Here is a 13,238-nt window from a genome sequence, read left to right as displayed (position 1 = left end):
TATTTTGGGCAATGCAAAATAGGCATCAATATATTTTCTTGGTGTATTTATACTAATCAATCATCTACGTTTCCCAAAGAACTGTGAGAGACACCAACACGAATCAAATATGGCTTCTGCTCCAGTTTTGGAAGAGACCTAAACATAAATAAGTATAATAAAACAGAGGTAGGTAAAAGCACAGAAAAAATTACATGGAAATTGGGAAAAGAGAGACATTAATTGCCCTTAGTGGAAAAAAATGATAAGGGACATGTAGTAAAGTAAAATGAGCAATGCTGTTGCTTACTAGCTGTGTGATCTTGAACAAATCAGTCACCTTCTTTGTGCCTCAATCTCCTAATCTGCAAAATGGGAATAGTAATATCTTGTATATAATTAAATGAGATAATGTACTTAGCACAGAATCTAGCACAAAGTAAATGCTTAATATATTTTAGCTGACAGAGATAAATTTTAGGTACTATAACAGAGATTATATCAGAGCTGAATTTTTATGGAAAAGTATAATTTGAATATTTTGATATGGGAAGAAAAAATATCCAGTACTACAAAAATATACAAAGAGAAAAGGAACAGAGACAGGAAATCATTGTACATGCACAGGGAAGAGTATGTAGAAGAGTTTAACTAGATCTATAGCACTCAAAGAAAATCAGTTAGACATTGGCTTAGAATGGTACATCTTCATAAAAAAGTTAAAATGGAGATAATGAATTTGGGATTTATTCAGGAGACATGGGAAGCATTTTGAAGTTTTAAATGAGTACATATTACAATCAAATTAATTGGAGGACAAATGAATTAAAATGTGAATAAAAATAATTACCAGTGAAAGGATTAGTCCAGTGGCCCAAGTAAGAGGTATTGATATCTGAATTAGTGTATGTGCAGAAAGAATAGAAAGGAAAGAACAGCTGCAAGATATTCATAGTCTACAGATGCTTCAGAATTTAGCAACCTTTCGATTTTAGTGTAAAAAAAAAAGAGGAGAGAAATCAAAGTCTATGGTTTTAACTGTAGCTAATAATCGATATTCAATTTCATCAAAAGAGGGGAAGTTAAGGAAAAAGAGGAGTGGTGAAGGTGAGTTGATCAATTCACGTTAGGATGGTTGGCAATTGTGACGCTGATGGGCTACAAGAGCTATGGTGCCAATGAAGTTGGAAATGAAAGCACTCGGATGAGGAACAGAAGTGGAGGTAAAGAATTGGGAGTCATCTTCATTGCTGGGCTAACAAATTAGATGAGCTTTATCAGACAGAAAAAAAGGGAAAAGATAAAAGAGGTAAGGTTCGGCCTTTGGAAACCATTATATTTAGGGCTGAGAGGAAGAAGAGCACCAAAAAGAAGTAATTGATGAAATAGGAATAAAATCAAGGAAATTTGGCACAACCCCAAAATCACAGAGTTCCATTCAAATGATGCAGTTTTCCTTCATCTTTTGCAATTTTTTTTTAAAATTAGAACTTGATGTAATTGGAGTAAACATTTCTTCCAGGATAATGCCATTTACATTTTTTTCTAAATATAAGAATTATATGCTGAGGTAGCTAAAGCCTGGAAAAGTCAACAGAAGGAATTTGACTCCATAAAGTATGCGTCAGTCTCAGTAGTCATAAACATTACTCCAATTATGAATTAAAATTTTTCAAAAGAAACAATTAAATCACAGTATATTTAGTGTAACTTTTGAAAAATGCAGCACTTCTGGGTAATATGATACTATTGTTTCTCCGCTAATTCATTTTCTATATCATTTGGACAGATAAGTACACTTTCCTTGCAATCTGACTATTTTGCTTCTGTTTGTACATTTTGCCTTCAGATTTTCTTCACTTCTAAAATTCTATTATCATTTGGCATTAGGGGAATCATTTTTATTAATATTTTTCTCTTAACAGTCTATCATGTTTAATTTCTAACATACATTTTTAAAACCTTAAAGTAAGAAGAACCATTGGTAGTAAATGATTGGTTATTACAGTGACTTGAAAGCTTCAAAATCCATGAGCAAATGAGAACCAATAAGCTCATAGGAATATTAAAAGATTTTTCTATTTACCTCTCCCAGCCAAGTCCCTCACAGTGATTTTTTGTCACTTTTTGTGACACACTTGGGCTCTCTTGTTCTTTCCTTCTACTCTCCTCCATTGCCTATAACTCTGCTTTTGAGTCACACCCTTCTACTGCCACTGTGCTGATGCCTTCAATTAAAGCAAGGCATCCTGGTGCATGAACTTTAAGTTATCAAAAACAGAAATGTATTAGGGCTCTCCACAAAGACAAAACCAATAGAATATATATATAGATGAGAGAGGATTAATTAGGAAAATTGGCTCACACAATTATGGAGACTGAGAAATCCCACAATAAGATGTCTGCAAGCTGGAGAAGCAGTGACTCTGCAGTGTGGCTCAGTTCAAGCCCAAAGGCCTCAGAAGCAAGGAAGCTGATGGTGTAACTCTTTGTCCAAGGTCAAAAGCCTGAGAATCCAGAGTTGTGGGAGGTGGGTAGTGGTAAAAGTCTCAGAGTCCAAAGGCTAGAGAACCTGGAGTTCTGATGCCCAAGGGCAGGAGAAGGATGTCCCAGCTCCAGGAGAGAGAGAGAAAATACACCTTTCATCTCCCTTTGTGTTCTATCTGGCTCCAGACAATTGAATGGTGCTCATTCACATTAGGGGGATCTTTCCCACTCAATTCACCAAATCACACACCAATCTCCTTGAAAAATACCCTCACAGACACACTTAGAAATAATGGTTTACCTGCTATCTAGGTATTTCATAATCCAGTTAAGTTGACACTAAAAAAAATAACCATCACAAATGGCATGTTCCTTTCAATCATGCATGCACCAAAACCAAATTACATTCCACAGAAATAGGGAGAATGCCTATGCAGCTCACACATTGTCTGTCAAACAGGGCTGGAGAATAGATAATGTTTTCCTCATCTCTCTCCTAAGGTGTCCATTTCAAAATGCCCTCCATATAGCCTCTCTTTATTCTGATGCAAATTAAATCATTTGAATGTGTGCCTATGATAACACACAGTTCAGCTATTTATTAGATTCATTAGACCCTGATTTCCAGTTTAGACCAACCTAGTCCTCTTAATATGGAAAGAGATCTAAACAAACATAGTTACATAAAAATGATAATATAGATATAGATGATACAGATATAGATCTAGAGATACAGATGCATATTAAGTAAAAATAAAAATAGTAAAACAAAATGTCAATAATCATTCTTATTGTGATACCAATTTCCTAAGTCTTAATGTAGATCCTATATATACAATAAAAGTATCAATTTAGCTTCAATGTTGTAGTAGTTACTTTTTTCTGCATAAAAAACACCCACCTCAGAACTTAATGGCTTGCAGTCATTTATTCAGCTTACAATTCTGCAAGTTGGCAATTTGGGCTAGGTTTAGCTGGATGTTTCTTGTAGGCTCAGCTGAAATGGCTCATCTGTACTCCAGTGGGCCTGTACAGACCAATTCACAGAGTAGCCGCAGAGATCTGAGAAAGAAAGAGGAAGCATTCAAGACGTCCAACGATCTAAGCTCAAAGCAGGCACATCATCACTTCTGCCATATACTTTGTCCAGTGCAAGTGATGAGACCAGTCTGGATTCAAAGGATAGGGAGATAGACTCCACCTTTCTATGGCAGGAGATACAACATCATATTTTAAAGGTTTTGGACCTGGGACTAGAAGACATTTTTTAAGCTGTTAAATAAAACCTGATTGAAACAAACAATAGAACATGCAAGTTCACATGACAGCCCTCTCCCCAGCAGTGTCTATGCTACATAATGAGCAGTGAAGATTCTGAAAAGACATTTCGGTATAGTATCCGGCAAAAAGAAGGCATTCAAACCTATTTGTCAAATAAATAAATGATTTGATAAAATGAGTTTTCATGGCAACTAAAAAATGGTTAACTCCTAGCATATTCTGAAAAACTATTACATCCTCCAGATGGCCTATCATTAACTTAAACAAAAATATATTAATTTTTCTAAGTTATGAGTTTAGAAATATAAATAGTTTTACAAAAGGCAAATGATACATAATAAGTTCTCACTTAACGTCATAGATAGGTTCTTGAAACTGTAACTTTAAGTAGAATGATGTATAACAAAACCAATACTTTTCTCATCAATGTTATAACAAAATAATGTTAATTGAGGGCAGCAGTACCTTATTTTACTTAAAGTCTTAGTTTCTAAAAACCTATTTTGACATTAAGTGAAGATTTACGGTACCAAAATGGATAAAGCATCTTGCATTTGCTAAAGAGAAATGGACTTACAGTAGACTCAGACCCTCTCTTGAGTACAAGCCCATCAAAAGATAAATCAGGCTGAGCACAGTGGCTCACACCTGCAATCCCAGTACTTTGGAAGGCTGAGGCAGGAGGATTGATTGAGCCCAGGAGTTTGAGACCAGCCTGGGCAACATACTGAGACTCCATGTCTACAAAAAATTTCTTTAAAAAATTAGCCAGGCATGCTGATGTGCACCAGTAGTCCCTGCTCAAAAGGCTGAGGTGAAAGGATTGCAAGGTTTCAGTGAGCCATGACCACGCCACTGCACTCCAGCCTAGACAACAGAGCAAGGCCCTGTCTCAAAAATAAATAAACAAAATAGAAATAGAAATTGGTATGGTTTGCCTGTGTCCCCACCCAGATTTCATCTTGAATTCCCATGTGTTGTGGAAGGGACCTGGTAGGGGTTAATTGAATCATGGGTACAGTTCTTTCCCACGCTGTTCTTATGATAGTGAATAAGTCTCACAAGAACTGATGGTTTTAAAAAGAGACATGCCCCTGTACAAGCTCTCACTCTTTTCTCCTGCCACCATCCATATAAGATATGACTTTCTCCTCCTTGCCTTCTGCCATGATTGTGAGGCTTCCCCAGATACATGGAACTGTGAGTCCAGTTAAACCTCTTTCTTTTGCAAATTGCCCAGTCCGGGGTATGTCTTTATCAGCAGTGTGAAAACAGACTAATGCACTAAATTGGTACCAATAGAGTGGCACATTGATGAAAAGATACCCAAAGATGTGAAAGCAACTTTGGAACTAGGTAATAGGCAGAGATGGCAAGTTTGGAGGGCTCAGAAGATAGGAAAATGTGGGAAAGTTTGGAACTCCCTAGAGACTTGTTTAATGGCTTTGAGCAAAATCTGAAAATGATATGGACAATGAAATCCAGGCTAAGGTGGTCTCAGATAGAGATGAGGAACTTGTTGGGAACTGGATCAAAGATGACTCTTGTTATGTTTTAGCAAAGATATTGGCAGCATTTTGCCCCTTCTGTAGAGATCTGTGGAACTTTGAACTTGAGAGGGATGATTTACAGTGTCTGCAGAAGAAATTTCTAAGCAGCAAAGCACTGAAGACTTGACTTGGGTGCTGCTAAAGGCATTCAGTTTTATAAGGGAAGCAGAGCATAAAGGTTTGGAAAATTTGCAACCTGACAATGTGATAGAAAAGAAAATCCCATTTTCTAAGGAGAAATTCAAGCCAGCTGCAGAAACTTGCGTAAGTAATGAGGAGCTGAATGTTAATCACCAAGACAACGAGGAAAATGTCTACAGGGCATGTCAGAGGTCTTTACAGCAGTCCCTCTTATCACAGGCCTGGAGGTCTAGGAGGAAAAAGTGGTTTCATGGGCTGGACCTAGGGTCCCCATGCTGTATGCAGCCTAGGGACTTGGTGCCCTGTGTCCCAGCTGCTCCCGCCATGGCTGAAAGGGCCAATGTAGAGCTCAGGCCATGGCTTCAGAGGGTGCAAGCCCAAAGCCTTGGCAGCTTTCACATGGTGTTGAGCCTGCGAGTGCACAGAAGTCAAGAATTGGGGTTTGGGAACTTCTGCCTAGGTTTTGGAATACATATGGAAATGCCTGGATGCCCAGGCAGAAGTTTGCTGCAGGGGTGGGGCCCTCATGGAGAACCTCTGTTAGGGCAGTACAGTAGGGAAATGTGGGGTCAGAAACCCCACACAGAGTTCCAACTGGGGCACCACTCAGTGAAGCTATGAGAAGAGGGCCACCATCCTCCAGACCCCAGAATGGTAGATGCTCTGACAGCTTGCATCATGTGCCTGGAAAAACCATAGACAGGCAATGCCAGTCAGTGAAGGCAGCCAGGAGGAAGGCTGTATTCTGCAAAGCCACAGGGGTGGAACTTCCCAAGACCATGGAAACCTATCTCCTGCATCAGCATGACCTGGATGGGAGACATGGAGTCAAAGGAGATCATTCTGGAACTTTAAGATTTGACTGCCCTGCTGAATTTCAGACTTGCTTGGGGCCAATAGCCCCTTTGTTTTGGCCAATTTTTCCCACTTGGAATGGCTATATTTACCCAATGCCTGTACCCCCATTGTATCTAATAAGTAACTAACTTGCTTTTGATTTACAGGCTCATAGGCGGAAGGGACTTGCTTTGTCTCGGATGAGACTTTGGACTGTGGACTTTTGAGTTAATGCTGAAATGAGTTAAGACTTTGGGGGACTGTTGGGAAGGCATGATTGGTTTCAAAATGTGAGGACACGATATTTGGGAGGGGACGGGGTGAAATGACATTGTTTGGCTGTGTCCTTGCCCAAATCTCATCTTGAATTCCCATGTATTGTAGGAGGGACCTGGTGGGGGAGTAATTGAATCACGGGGCAGGTCTTTTCCGTGCTGTTCTTGTGATAGTGAATAAGTCTCACAAGATCTGATGGTTTTAAAAAGAGGATTCCCCTGCACAAGCTCTCTCTCTCTTTTTGCCTACTGCCAATCACGTAAGGTGTTACTTGCTCCTCCTCGTCTTCCACCATGATTGTGAGGCTTCCCCAGCCACATGGAGCTATAAGTCCAATTAAACCTTTCTTTTGTAAATTGTTCAGTCTTGGGTATGTCTTTATCAGCAGCGTGAAAGCAGACTAATACAGAAATAAATAAAAATTAAAGATAAATCAGAGGTAATTCTCAGAAGACAGTGGCCTAAATACTTGCTTCTTTCCTTAGCCAAGGTACAGCTGAGGTGACTCAAGCAGTAGGAGGTCTGTAGGGCAACTGGGGAGGAGGTGGAGGAAGTGCAGGATACTTTTTAAGCCTGAAGAAAACCCTGCAAACATCTAAGGAGATGCTCTCAATTACAATGACATAGACTTACAGGAGTCTCCACAACACAATGTTAACCAGACTCAGAGGAAGGATAGCGTCCTCTGGAAAAGCATGGGGCAGATCTCTTCAATCTTGAGGCCAATTAAGGTTTTCAAAAGATTGGTAACAGGATTCACTCAGTTCATAGAAAAACTATCCCAGCCCTCTTGTTCCTCAGTCCTAGAAAAAGGCTACTGAAAAAATTCCAGCTATTTAGAAAATTAACTGCTTTCGCTATCCCCACTGCTTGCCAGTATAGCACTGCCCAAGATGCTGAGTATAATAACCTCAACTTACATAGACTTACACAGAAAAATAAAACACAAATTACTTGAGGAGGCTTGATTGGTTCAAGGAAGCAGACTGTCTTAGTCCATTTTTTGCTGCCACAACAGAATACCTGAGACTAGGTAATTTATAAAGAAGAGAGATGTATTTCTCACAGTTCTGGAGTCTGGGAAGTCCAAAATCAAGGGGTGCATATCTGGTAGGGTCTGCATGCGGTATCATCCCATGGTGGAAGGTGAAAGGGCAAGAGAGATACAAAGAAAGAGATATGAAAGAAAATCAGGTAGGCATCAAATTTCTCATTTACTACACAAAAATAAATGAAGACAATGGACTATTTTAAACATTTTGTTATTTTGTGAATAAGGAAACAAGAGACACTCTCAGACATACAAGGACTCAGAAAGCATGCAATGTAGAAATCCTTCCCAAGGAAAATACTTAGTAAAAAATAAATTAATAAAAATAAAATCAAGCCAAATGTCAATATAAGAGAAAAGTATACCCCAAAATTGTAATAATTGATATTTCCATTTATTCTACCTTTTTAGGTAATTTCCCTATTGCCCAGGAGTTACAGGTGGGGTCCATTAATTAAATTCAAAGCAGTTGTGGATACATACCTTCTTCTAGCTACAGGAATTAATTCAGAGATGGGAGCTTGACCAAGTCAAAATTGCTAAGATATGACAAGACTCTCCCATTGTCCCCGTGTCTGACTAACAGTAACAGCACCAGGAGTTCTTCAGCCACTTTACAATCAGAAGCAAGATGTGAAGAAAACACTAACATTTTGCTGAAGAACATAAAACAAGATAAATTTTTGGAGTAATGTATGACATGTGAACCCATCTTCCAGGAAAATTCAATATTGTAAATATATTAATTCACCCTAAAGTAACTCATACATGTAATTAAAATCCTAAATAAATTCCTGTGGAACCTAACACTTTTTATTGAAGTCAACAAGATGTTTCTTATAGAACTTAAAAAGAAAATTCTAAAATTCATCTGTAGAAAAAAACATGCTGGAGGATAATTAAAAAAAAAAAAAAAGAACAATGTATTAGTCTGTTTCCACACTGCTATGAAGAAATACCCAAGACTGGGTAATTTATAAAGGAAAGAGATTCATTGACTCACATTTTTTCATTGCTGGGGTGGCCTCAGGAAACTTACAATTATGGTAGAAGGCAAAGGAGAAGCAGGTACCTTCTCCACAGGGTGGCAGGACAGAGTGAGTGCAAGGAGGGGAAATGACAGATGCTTATAAAACCATCCGATCTCATGAGACTCACTCATTATCACAAGAACAGCATGGGGGAAACAGCCTCCATGATCCAATTACCTCCACCTGGTCTAGCCCAGGGGATTATGGGATGCACATGGGCCTTATGTGGATTATGGGGGTTAAAATTCAAGATTAGATTTTGGGTGGGGTCACAGCCAAACCATATCAAACAACGAGAGGCGTATGCCCTTCCAGACGGCAAATATATCTTAAAGTTATAGTAAATAAAGAAAAGTGGCACAATGAGATCAATAAAACTGAGTAGAACCCAAAAACAGGCCCATTTGTGTATATATATTATAGTAAATATGATGTATCAATTCACTAGAGGAGAGTTTGGATTTGTTTTGTTGCTGTTGTTGTTTTGCTTGGGGAGTTTAGGGGATTTTTGTTGTGGTTAGCATATATTAAGAAGAGTTGGCCGGGCGCGGTGGCTCAAGCCTGTAATCCCAGCACTTTGGGAGGCCGAGACGGGCGGATCACGAGGTCAGGAGATCGAGACCATCCTGGCTAACACAGTGAAACCCTGTCTCTACTAAAAATACAAAAAACTAGCCGGGCGAGGTGGCGGCGCCTGTAGTCCCAGCTACTCGGGAGGCTGAGGCAGGAGAATGGCGTGAGCCCGGGAGGCGGAGCTTGCAGTGAGCTGAGATCTGGCCACTGTACTCCAGCCTGGGTGACAGAGCGAGACTCCGTCTCAAAAAAAAAAAAAAAAAAAAAAAAAGAAGAGTTTACAATATGCCAGACACTATTCTAAGTGTTTTTCATGTAATAATTCATTTTATCAGTCCCACAATCCTATGAGGTAGATAAACGTATTATTCGTGTTTTAGTGATAATAAAACTGAGGCACAGAATACGCTAGTCATTCTGAACTACCAGCAAACAGTAGAGCTGGAAAATGGACCTGAGAATTTTGATTCCATTACACCATGTAGGAAAAGACACGTTTGATTCCTACGTATATTATACCAAATGAGAAAGCTCAGATTCCTGGCTAAACCTAAAGCCAAACTATAAAGTATTTGAACAAAATATGGGAGAAAATTCTTACAAGAATGGAATAAGGAAAAGTTTCATTGTAAAACACAAAACCCAGAAGCTGAAAGGAAAACATTTTTCAGATCATTCTATATTAAATTATTTTACAAGAAAAAGACATTATAGTAAGCTAAAAGGCAAACTGCAGAGTGAGAGAAAATGTTTTTAACTCGTATGATTGCAACAAAGAATTAATATCTGTACTACATAAACACTCCAAACAAATCAGCAAGGGAAGAATAAAGATAAACAATTCATAGAACAAGAATTCCTAACGGCCCATAAATATATGGAAGTGTCCTCAACATCAGTAGTAATCAGGGAAATGTAAATTCAACCAACAATGGAGTAGCAAGTGCTTAACTGAAGAGTGAGTGACTCGGGGTTGGTGAGGGTAAGAGGAAATGACGACTTTCATACACCATTTGTGGCCATGGAAATTGGAAAAGGACATTTTGGAGTCTGGTCACATCCAGCAAAAGGTTAAAGTTAAACCTTAGACTCAGCAGTTCTACTTGTTATGGTAAGAGATTAACTTGTATGTATAAGGAAAGACAATGATACGCACACACACACGCGCACACACACACACACACACAAGAAACTAAAATTACAAGTGTGAATGTAAAGTGAACAGTTCTCTAATGAATGCACGAATATTTTAGCAGTAGTTCCTGCTAGTGAGGGAAGATTGTGGAGGAAGGGAAAGGAAATTGTGATGTTCACGCTATATTCTCATATTATTTAATACTTGAATGTTTCATAATACAGAAGTGTTTATGTATCACTTGTGTTATTTAATTTTTTAAGGAATAAATCTTGGTTGTTTAACAAAATGTCAAAACTAGGTCCTCCTGTGTGCAAATAAAACTGTATTTCACAGTTTTGCCATTTGCTGTCTCAGTTTGCCTTCTCTGAGACTAGTTACATAAATCCAGACAGAGAATTAATATAACTTTTTGAGATGTATTTACAGTGGTCCACTTGGGCCGTGTACTGTTAAGTCAAATCTAGTCCAGCTTGTGAGTAGTCAAAGGTTTATTCCACCCCTTTTCTCCAAAACCGTCACTATAATTCTGGTATCTCTAGCACTGTCTCTTTAGTTGCTAAGGCCTAGCCATGAGTGCCAGGTCAGCTCCTAGCAACAAGGCCCATTGATAGCGCCAGGCCAGTTCCTAGCTGCCAGGGGCCCCTTTCTCTCTCTCTCTCTCTTTCTCTCTCTCTCTCTCTCTTTCTCTTTCTCTCAGCTTCTCTCAGAAGCTGGCATGCACCTTCTGCCCTCTGCCTTCTGCTTCTTCCTGAGGTAATGCAGGAAGTGGAGAAAATATCTTGAGATCTTCAGGGAAAATGCAAGAGGACAAAATCCATATCCTATGAGTATCTAAGGAACAGACAGAAGGCCCTGTGTCCCTGATGGAATCATGAAGATACTGTACGAGCCTGCTTACCTCTGGCCTTCACATAGTGTAAAATAACAATAACTCTCCATGTGGTTCTCCACAGATAAACTTGGTTTTCTGTGATTTACAAACTCTATCCTCACTTGTATAGAATGCTCAGTGACAATTCAGGGAAACAAGGTGGAATTGGACCAGGTAGAAGACGTAAAGAGAAGATGGTGGCAGCTCCTCATGTTCCACAAGGCTGGCTGTCCTGTAACTCCTGTGGCATGAGCAGTTGATTCAGGAGTTCTTTTTTCCCATGGGGTAGAACAAATGAGAATAGATGCGATTTTTTTCACTGTCTTTCCCTCCGCAATGTTCCTTAGAAAGGATCACAAAAGAAATCCCTATACAAATGTGTAAAATGCACACATGTGGGCCAGGCGCGATGGCTTACGCCTGTAATCCCAGTACTTTGGGAGGCCGAGGTGGGCAGATCATGAGGTCAGGAGTTTGAGACCAGCCTGACTAACATGCTGAAACTCTGTCCCTACTAAAACTACAAAAATTAGCCGGGCGTGGTGGCACATGACTGTAATCCCAGCTACTCGGGAGGCTGAGGCAAAACTGCTTGAACCCAGGAGGCAGAGGTTGCAGTGAGCCAACATCACACCACTGCCCTCCAGCTTGGACAACAGAGCAAGACTCTGTCTCAAGAAAAAGAAAAGAAAAGAAAAGAAAGAAAGCACACATGAAGTTTTGACTGTCAACTCATTTTCTTTTGGGGATATTTTCCTCCCACATAATTCCAGTAGGGCTGACCCCTTCAGAGGTCACCAAGGACCCCTTTCCAGACTTGCCAATCAGACTTACAACCACTGGGTCAAGGATGTGAATATGATCCAGACCAAGACAATTGATATCAGATCTGGGGCTTTTGCTGAAACTGTTAGAAGAGATATGCCATTTGCACAGAGTTTACTCAGATGGTAGAATATAAGCTAGAACATCTAGTAACTAGCTTCGCCATCTCCTAGGGACATAAGAAGAAAGACAACACAAAGTTAGACACACTCAGAAGATGGAAAGCGACAAGCCTGATGATATTGTGTAAAGTCCCATATCCCACTGTGCTCCTTCTGGCCATAAGCCAATAATTGCCTGTTTTTCTCAAGTTAGTGTTATTTTTTTAAGTGCTTGATTGTTTTTTTTTTTGTCACTTGTAACCTATAGAATCCTGACCATGCAGATATGCTACAGAATTGCCTTTCCTTGACAATTAGAATTTCAACAAACCATGAACAAGAGGAGTTGTTCCAAGGAGCAGACTAACATTTATATAATAATAATTAGATGCTGGGTGCTTTTGTGTATGGTACTACCTTTAATTCTCAAAAATTCCTGTTGGATTGGTATGAAAAGTGAGAAACAAGGAAGAGATGGAGTCAATGACCAGTCTCTGACTCTGAATCCTTACCCTTTTCCTGGGCTAATCCTTCTTCTAGCTCAGAGATCTCCATCCTGACCTCATTCTTCTAGCATAGTAAAGTGGTTACAGAGCTCCCTGCCAATGCAGGATTCTGATAAGTCACAAGAAATGTCAAGGTTCTAATTAGAAATGCTAGGATCACAGAGAACATGTTAAAACTTCCAAAGATCAAAACTGTGCCACCTTTGAGAAGTTCTTCAAAGAATTGACTAGGCGTGGAGCTTTTATGATAGGGTTATATCCCTAGAAGACACTTTTCTACCTTCTGGGTTTTCAGTCACCAAATTAACTATCATATGTTGGGGGCTCCACCAGGGCAAAACTTTATCAGCACTTTATTACACATAAAAATAATCCATATCTATCTATAATCTCCTGTTTATATTAATTTTTTTTTTTTAAATAGAGTCTCGTTCTGTCATCCAGGCTGGAGTGCAGTGGCGTGATCTGAGCTCACTGCAAGCTCCGCCTCCTGGGTTCACGCCATTCTCCTGCCTCAGCCTCCCCCAGTAGCTGGGACAACAGGTGCCCACCACCACGCCCGGCTAATTCCATGTTAGCCGGGATAGTCTT

Source organism: Rhinopithecus roxellana, chromosome 16 (assembly GCF_007565055.1).
Source record: "Rhinopithecus roxellana isolate Shanxi Qingling chromosome 16, ASM756505v1, whole genome shotgun sequence".
Lineage (NCBI taxonomy): Eukaryota > Metazoa > Chordata > Mammalia > Primates > Cercopithecidae > Rhinopithecus > Rhinopithecus roxellana.
This window is presented reverse-complemented; position numbering follows the sequence as displayed.